Below are 8,844 nucleotides of genomic sequence, written 5' to 3' on the forward strand. Positions count from 1 at the left end.
CTACGCATAGACCTGGCTCGGATGCCACTGTTGGGGAAAGCAGTAATTTCAAAAAAATTCCTACGCACACGCAAGATCTATCTAGGTGATGCATAGCAACGAGAGGGGAAGAGTATTGTCCACGTACCCTCGCAGACCGTAAGCGGAAGCATTATGACAACGCGGTTGATGTAGTCGAACGTCTTCACGATCCGACAGATCCTAGCACCGAAGGTACGGCACCTCCGTGATCTGCACACGTTCAGCTTGGTGACGTCCCATGAACTCTAGATCCAGCTTAGTGTTGAGGGAGAGTTTCATCAGCACGACGGTGTGATGATGGTGATGATGAAGCTACCAGAACAGGGCTTCGCCTAAGCACTGCTACGATATGACCGAGGTGGAAATCTGTGCAGGGGGGCACCGAACACGGCTAAGACAATTGTCAACTTGTGTGTCTATGGGGAGCCCCTCTCCCCCGTATATAAAGGAGTGGAGGAGGGGAGGGCCGGCCCTCTCTATGGCGCGCCCTAGGGGGAGTCCTACTCCCACCGGGAGTAGGATTCCCCCCTTTCCCTAGTAGGAATAGGAGAGAACGAAGGGGGAGAGAGAAGGAAGGGAGGGGGGCCCACACCCAATTCGGATTGGGATAGGGGGGCGCGCCCTCCACTTTGGCCTTCCTCTCCTCTATTCCACTAAGGCCCAATAAGGCCCATATACTCCCCGAGGGGTTCCGGTAACCTTCTGGTACTCCGGTAAACGCCCGAACTCATCCAGAACCATTCTGATGTCCAAACATAGGCTTCCAATATATCGTTCTTTATGTCTCGACCATTTTGAGACTCCTCGTCATGTCCATGATCAAACCCGGGACTCCGAACTACCTTCGGTACATCAAAATACATAAACTCATAATACCGATCGTCACCGAACGTTAAGTGTGCGGACCCTATGGGTTCGAGAACTATGTAGACATGACCGAGACTCATCTCCGGTCAATAACCAAGAGCGGAACCTGGATGCTCATATTGGTTCCTACATATTCTACGAAGATCTTTATCGGTCAAACCGCATAACAACATACGTTGTTCCCTTTTGTCATCGGTATGTTACTTGCCCGAGATTCGATCGTCGGTATTGTAAAAACCGTAAAAAATAATATAATAAATAAATTAGATAAAAATAATTTCAACGGCGTTGCCAAAACATTAATTAAAATAATAGAAACAACTACATTTATTATTAGAGCAAATAGCATTTAGTCATGCAAAACAAATTCTTCTCCAAACCTTCATATATTTTATAGACTCTTGTCTCATTTCTTTCACATAAAGTAAATGCCAACTAATGGCCAGCCAAGCAAATTACACATGTCCATAATACAACCCACAAGAGACACAAGTAGAGGCATGCATGCAAGACTAACCACGCATGCATGCCAGATGTAATGTGTCTTCAAACCGACATAGCTATTCACCCCACTATAAATAGGAGCCATCCCTTTCACTGGACCATTCTACCTCACACACACATACACTGGAGTACCCCCACCACTTGCCTTTTCACCTTCCGCCACACTGCTGTCCTTCACTGCGGTGAAGATCTTTGGGTTACATGCGCCACCAGGTACTAATCAAGTACCTTGTTGTGTTATCCCTTCTTGCTTGATTTCTTATCTATCTCCACCTCGGTTTGAATCAGTCCATGAGCATCTATTCACCTCGATCTCTTTACCTTACTGTAAAAAGAACAAAATGTTTGCGTAAACACCCAAGTTAGTCAAACTAATTAGATCAATTGCAAAAGCTTGTAAAAGTTTCTGTGAATGACATCCGTGGCTTGTACTAGATATAACATGCCAAGAATCAAATCCTAGGTACTAGTAACTTGCTAAGACATGTATGTATCCAAAAGATCAACCTTCCTGTGTATACTACCTTGTCCTAATTATTAATCCCTGCCAATCTGTAGCAAACACTGAGAGATTGATGTTTATAATCTACTCACAAGTAATTATTTTTGGAGTTTCACTGCCACTGTTTACTTCTATATGGTGTTCAAGGATGAGTAGCACTAGTTAGGAACAGTATTTAGATCTAATCAGTAGCAATACCATGACCACACCATAGATTAAATCTTAATTAATTTCTTGGCCTTGAGATAAACAAAGAGAAAGAAGGCAATATGGCTGAGTGGGGAATAGTAGGGCCTGGGATAAAATGAACAACATATGCACACCCACGTTCACATATAGGAGGCACTTGTTGTGAAATTTGGAGCACTTCATGGAGAAGGAATCAGGATTAGCACTTACCAGTAGTAGCAGTAGGATGTGGCTAGTCCACACCGTTAGCAGTAGAGCCATGGCGACCGAGCAGCGCCGGTGAAGCCGCACGCACCCGATGCCCGTGGCTGCACGCCTCGTGCGTGTGGCTGCACTGGGGGAGGATGTAGGCATGGAGACGTCGTTGCCGCTGCAGCCGGTGGCAAGCCCACCGGACCTGGATCAGGCGGCGCTAGGATTGAGTGGTGGCGACGATTTTGGCAGCGGCGGATCAAATAAATGGGGTAATATGGTAGAGGGAGTCGAGGGGATTTCGTGGGTGTTCGCGGTGTCGTCGGAGATGGCCGGAAGTGGCAGATCGAGCCGGCGGCGGCCTGCTCTGTAGTTAGGGAGAGAGAGATGAGTTGGTTCTGTTCGGCTGAGCATACCAGTGACAGTGAGAGAGAGGAAGAGAGCTGGGGAAGATAACTAGTTGGATAAAAAAAGATATTTCTGCCGAGGTTGGGTTCAACCAGCTAAACACGTTTTTCCTTTTGAGCTTGCTTGCTTGCTCTTTGTGATGTGCACGTGCGTACTACTTGTTGATGTGCTGTATGCATTTTGCTTCTAATTACACACTAGCACGTATCATTACCTTTTTAATTAAAATGGATTGCACTGTATGGAAGTGTTGCTTGATGCTTGGATCTTGATTAGGGAAAATATAAACTTCTTTGTGAAATAATTATCAGGAGTCGATCTCGGACCCATAGGACCCACTTCTGGTGGTTCTGAGTTGGTCGGAGCGCTATCCGGCAAGTCGTCATCTCCTTGACCATGTCTTGATAAATGTTTTCCAGGCTATGTGTCATTTCCAAAATTTTGCATAAGAATTAAAAGTAAATATTTTCCGTAAACAAAATGAAATTTGGATCAAGCTGATCCACTGATTTGGCAGTTGGACCAGACCAGGTGAAGTATCTATATTAAGTAGTTGCGACCCGGGCAGGGTTACTAGATAAATAAATATTTGGTGGGTAGGGGAGCTCATGTTGGTGAAAGCCACCCAGGTAGGGTCGGCTTGGATGGCGGGCTCCTATATATAGGGTATCACATTAGGACATAACCAACTGGCGCTTACTTCAAAAGCGGCGCAAACCGTACTGACCATAGACCTGGAATGGGACGGGCTGAACCGACTACCCTTGCCAAGTAACTGCCTCTGCATGGGTGAGAAGGTGGCTGTCGGTGTCAAAACCGGCGGATCTCGGGTAGGGGGTCCCGAACTGTGCGTCTAGGCCGGATGGTAACAGGAGGCAAGGGACATGAAGTTTTACCCAGGTTCGGGCCCTCTCGATGGAGGTAAAACCCTACGTCCTGGTTGATTAATATTGATGATATGGGTAGTACAAGAGTAGATCTACCACGAGATCGAGGAGGCTAAACCCTAGAAGCTAGCCTATGGTATGATTGTTGATGTGTACGTTGTCCTATGGACCAAAATCCTTCGGTTTATATAGACACCGAAGAGGGTTAGGGTTACACCAAGTCGGTTACAATGGTAGGAGATCTTCACATCCGTATCGTCAAGCTTGCCTTCCACGCCAAGGAAAGTCCCTTCTAGACACGGGACGGAGTCTTCAATCTTGTATCTTCATAGTCCAGGAGTCCGGCCAAAAGATATAGTCCGGCTGTCCGGACACCCCCTAATCCAGGACTCCCTCAGTAGCCCCCGAACCAGGCTTCAATGACGATGAGTCCGGCGTGCAGATTATCTTCGGCATTGCAAGGCGGGTTCTCCTCCAAATTCCGTGTACCTGTTGAATAAAGTCTGGTTTCTTGTAAATGTTTGCGCTCCTTGGCTTCTACGCCCAATAATGGTCGCTTCCCATGTGTCAAACGAATATGAAAAGTCTGAATGTTTTTACATTCACACCCGTAGCCGCGTAAATGAGATGCCCTATTTAAGGGGACGAGGATTTAGATCCAATCCACACCTTCTCCCCTCCACGAGTGTTCATCAGAGCGCATCCGAAAAAGGTCCATTCCACCATGGCCAGCCGTCGCAACTCCTCCCCTCGCCCTTCCATCCCTAAGCCTGGATATTGGGAGAGATGTTCCATCCCGCATAGCGAGCTAGTGACACTCCAGACCAAGGGATTTCTCCCCCCGGCCTATATGGTCCCGGTTCGAGCCGATCTTGCCGTCTACAACGGCGGAGAGCAAGCAGAGAATGCCCCTAATCCCTCCAAAGGAGAGCGGGTGTGCCTCGTCCCTTACTTAATAAGGGGGCTCGGATTTCCAATCCATCCATTTCTCTGGGGGCTGCTGGAGTTCTACGGCCTCCAGTTACATCATCTCACGCCTGTCTCAGTATTGCATATCGCGGGCTTTGTAGCCCTCTGCGAGCTATTCTTGGGTGTTGAAGCTCATTTCGGACTATGGAAGGAGCTATTTTGCCTCGTGCCCCGTTCCAAGAAGGGGTCAATGTATCAAGTGGGCGGAGCTGAAGTGTGGCACATCGCCGGGACCGGATATCTGTCCGGAACCCCAAAGAAGGCGTCCGAAGACTGGCCCTCGGAATGAATTCAACAGTGCTCCCTTAAAGAAGCGCCTAAGCTGGCGCCCACGGAGCCCTCAGAGGGGAGGTGACAGGGACATCCTTTACCTGATGGGCCGAATAAGATTGTTAGCCCATTCCGGACTAACCATGATCGGGGTTATGGCCGAATGCATTATGCGGGGGTGCAGCCGCTTCAGTATAGAAGCGACCCCATGTGGGACTTCAACGGGGAGGACGACGCCACCCGCTATGTTGGGGAACGTAGTAATTTCAAAAAAATTCCTACGCACACGCAAGATCATGGTGATGCATAGCAATGAGGGGAGAGTATGATCTACGTACCCTTGTAGATCGTAACGGAAGCGTTGACACAACATAGAGGAAGTAGTCGCACGTCCTCTTCCCGATCCGACCGATCCAAGCACCGTTACTCCGGCACTTCCGAGTTCTTAGCACACGTACAGCTCGATGACGATCCCCGGGCTCCGATCCAGCAAAGCGTCGGGGAAGAGTTCCGTCAGCACGACGACGTGGTGACGATCTTGATGTTCTACCGACGCAGGGCTTCGCCTAAGCACTACAACGATATGATCGAAGTGGAATATGGTGGCAGGGGGCACCGCACACGGCTAAGGAACGATCTCAATGATCAACTTGTGTGTCTAGAGGTGCCCCCTGCCTCCGTATATAAAGGAGCCAAGGGGGAGGGGTGCGGCCAGCCCTATGAAGGCGCAGGAGGAGTCCTACTCCTACCGGGAGTAGGACTCCCCCCCCCAATCCTATTCCAAATAGGACTCCCAAGGGGAAAAGAGAGAGAGAGGTGGCCGGCCACCTCTCCTAGTCCTAATAGGACTAGGGGAGGGGGGGAGGCGCGCAGCCCACTACGGCAGCCCCTTTCACCTTTCCACTAAAGCCCAATAAGGCCCATATGACTCCCGGGGGGTTCCGGTAACCTTCTGGTAATCCGGTAAAATCCTGATTTCACCCGGAACACTTCCGATGTCCAAACATAGGCTTCCAATATATCAATCTTTATGTCTCGACCATTTCGGGACTCCTTGTCATGTCCGTGATCACATCCGGGACTCCGAACAACCTTCGGTATATCAAAATGCATAAACTCATAATAACTGTCATCGTAACGTTAAGCGTGCGGACCCTACGGTTCGAGAATAATGTAGACATGACTGAGACACATCTCTGGTCAATAACCAATAGCGGGACCTGGATGCCCATATTGGTTCCTACATATTCTACGAAGATCTTTTATCGGTCAGACCGCATAACAACATACGTTGTTCCCTTTGTCATCGGTATGTTACCTGCCCGAGATTCGATCGTCGGTATCCAATACCTAGTTCAATCTCGTTACCGGCAAGTCTCTTTACTCGTTCCGTAATACATCATCCCGCAACTAACTCATTAGTTGCAATGCTTGCAAGGCTTATGTGATGTGCATTACCAAGAGAGCCCAGAGATACCTCTCCGACAATCGGAGTGACAAATCCTAATCTTGAAATACGCCAACCCAACATCTACCTTTGGAGACACCTGTAGTACTCCTTTATTATCACCCAGTTACGTTGTGATGTTTGGTAGCACCCAAAGTGTTCCTCCGGCAAACGGGAGTTGCATAATCTCATAGTCATAGGAACATGTATAAGTCATGAAGAAAGCAAATAGCAATATACTAAACGATCGGGTGCTAAGCTAATGGAATGGGTCATGTCAATCAGATCATTCAACTAATGATGTGACCTCGTTAATCAAATAACAACTCTTTGTTTATGGTTAGGAAACATAACCATCTTTGATTAACGAGCTAGTCTAGTAGAGGCATACTAGTGATACTCTGTTTGTCTATGTATTCACACATGTATTATGTTTCTGGTTAATACAATTCTAGCATGAATAATAAACATTTATCATGATATAAGGAAATAAATAATAACTTTATTATTGCCTCTAGGGCATATTTCCTTCAGTCTCCCACTTGCACTAGAGTCAATAATCTAGATTAAACTGTAACGATTCTAACACCCATGGAGTCTTGGTGCTGATCATGTTTTGCTCGTGGAAGAGGCTTAGTCAACGGGTCTGCAACATTCAGATCCGTATGTATCTTGCAAATCTCTATGTCTCCCACCTGGACTAGATCCTGGATGGAATTGAAGCGTCTCTTGATGTGCTTGGTCCTTTTGTGAAATCTGGATTCCTTTGCCAAGGCAATTGCACCAGTATTGTCACAAAAGATTTTCATTGGACCCGATGCACTAGGTATGATACCTAGATCGGATATGAACTCCTTCATCCAGACTCCTTCGTTCGCTGCTTCCGAAGCAGCTATGTATTCCGCTTCACATGTAGATCCCGCTACGACGCTTTGTTTAGAACTGCACCAACCGACAGCTCCACCGTTTAATGTAAACACGTATCCGGTTTGCGATTTAGAATCGTCCGGATCAGTGTCAAAGCTTGCATCAACGTAACCTTTTACGGTGAGCTCTTTGTCATCTCCATATACGAGAAACATATCCTTAGTCCTTTTCAGGTATTTCAGGATGTTCTTGACCGCTGTCCAGTGATCCACTCCTGGATTACTTTGGTACCTCCCTGCTAAACTTATAGCAAGGCACACATCAGGTCTGGTACACAGCATTGCATACATGATAGAGCCTATGGCTGAAGCATAGGGAACATCTTTCATTTTCTCTCTATCTTCTGCAGTGATCGGGCATTGAGTCTGACTCAACTTCACACCTTGTAACACAGGCAAGAACCCTTTCTTTGTTTGATCCATTTTGAACTTCTTCAATAATCTTGTCAAGGTATGTGCTTTGTGAAAGTCCAATTAAGCGTCTTGATCTATCTCTATAGATCTTTATGCCTAATATGTAAGCAGCTTCACCGAGGTCTTTCATTGAAAAACTCTTATTCAAGTATCCCTTTATGCTATCCAGAAATTCTATATCATTTCCAATCAATAATATGTCATCCACATATAATATCAGAAATGCTACAGAGCTCCCACTCACTTTCTTGTAAATACAGACTTCTCCGAAAGTCTGTATAAACCCAAATGCTTTGATCACACTATCAAAGCGTTTATTCCAACTCGGAGAGGCTTGCACCAGTCCATAAATGGACCGCTGGAGCTTGCACACTTTGTTAGCTCCCTTTGGATCAACAAAACCTTCTGGTTGCATCATATACAACTCTTCTTCCAGAAATCCATTCAGGAATGCAGTTTTGACATCCATCTGCCAAATTTCATAATTATAAAATGCGGCAATTGCTAACATGATTCAGAAAGACTTAAGCATCGCTACGGGTGAGAAGGTCTCATCGTAGTCAACCCCTTGAACTTTGTCGAAAACCTTTTGCGACAAGTCGAGCTTTATAGACAGTAACATTACCGTCAGCGTCAGTATTTTTCTTGAAGATCCATTTATTCTCAATTGCTTGCCGATCATCGGGCAAGTCAACCAAAGTCCATACTTTGTTCTCATACATGGATCCCATCTCAGATTTCATGGCTTCAAGCCACTTTGCGGAATCTGGGCTCACCATCGCTTCTTCATAGTTCGTAGGTTCATCATGATCTAGTAGCATGACTTCCAGAACTGGATTACCATACCACTCTGGTGCGGATCTTACTCTGGTTGATCTACGAGGTTCAGTAGTATCTTGTTCTGAAATTTCATGATCATTATCATTAACTTCCTCACTTATTGGTGTAGGTGTCACAGAAACAGTTTTCTGTGATGTACTACTTTCCAACAAGGGAGCAGGTACAGTTACCTCGTCAAGTTCTACTTTCCTCCCACTCACTTCTTTCGAGAGAAACTCCTTCTTAAGAAAGTTTCCGAATTTAGTAACAAAAGTCTTGACTTCGAATCTGTGATAGAAGGTGTATCCAATAGTTTCCTTTGGATATCCTATGAAGACACATTTCTCCGATTTGGGTTCGAGCTTATCAGGTTGAAGCTTTTTCACATAAGCATCGCAGCCCCAAACTTTCAGAAACGACAACTTTGGT

At 46.4% G+C, this 8,844-nt stretch overlaps 1 long non-coding RNA gene across 1 annotated transcript; it reads right to left on the reverse strand.

Annotated features, from left to right (window-relative positions):
• Positions 1 to 1,244: 1,244 nt before the first annotated feature.
• LOC125550965 (uncharacterized) lies at positions 1,245 to 2,773 on the reverse strand. The gene is made up of 2 exons (XR_007302093.2): positions 2,294 to 2,773; positions 1,245 to 1,717 (listed from the first exon to the last, which is right to left on the reverse strand). It is a non-coding gene; the product is annotated as an uncharacterized LOC125550965 (long non-coding RNA).
• Positions 2,774 to 8,844: the final 6,071 nt, after the last annotated feature.

Source organism: Triticum urartu, chromosome 4A (genome assembly GCF_056163025.1).
Source record: "Triticum urartu cultivar PI428250 chromosome 4A, HENAU_Tu73, whole genome shotgun sequence".
NCBI classification, from domain to species: Eukaryota; Viridiplantae; Streptophyta; class Magnoliopsida; order Poales; family Poaceae; genus Triticum; species Triticum urartu.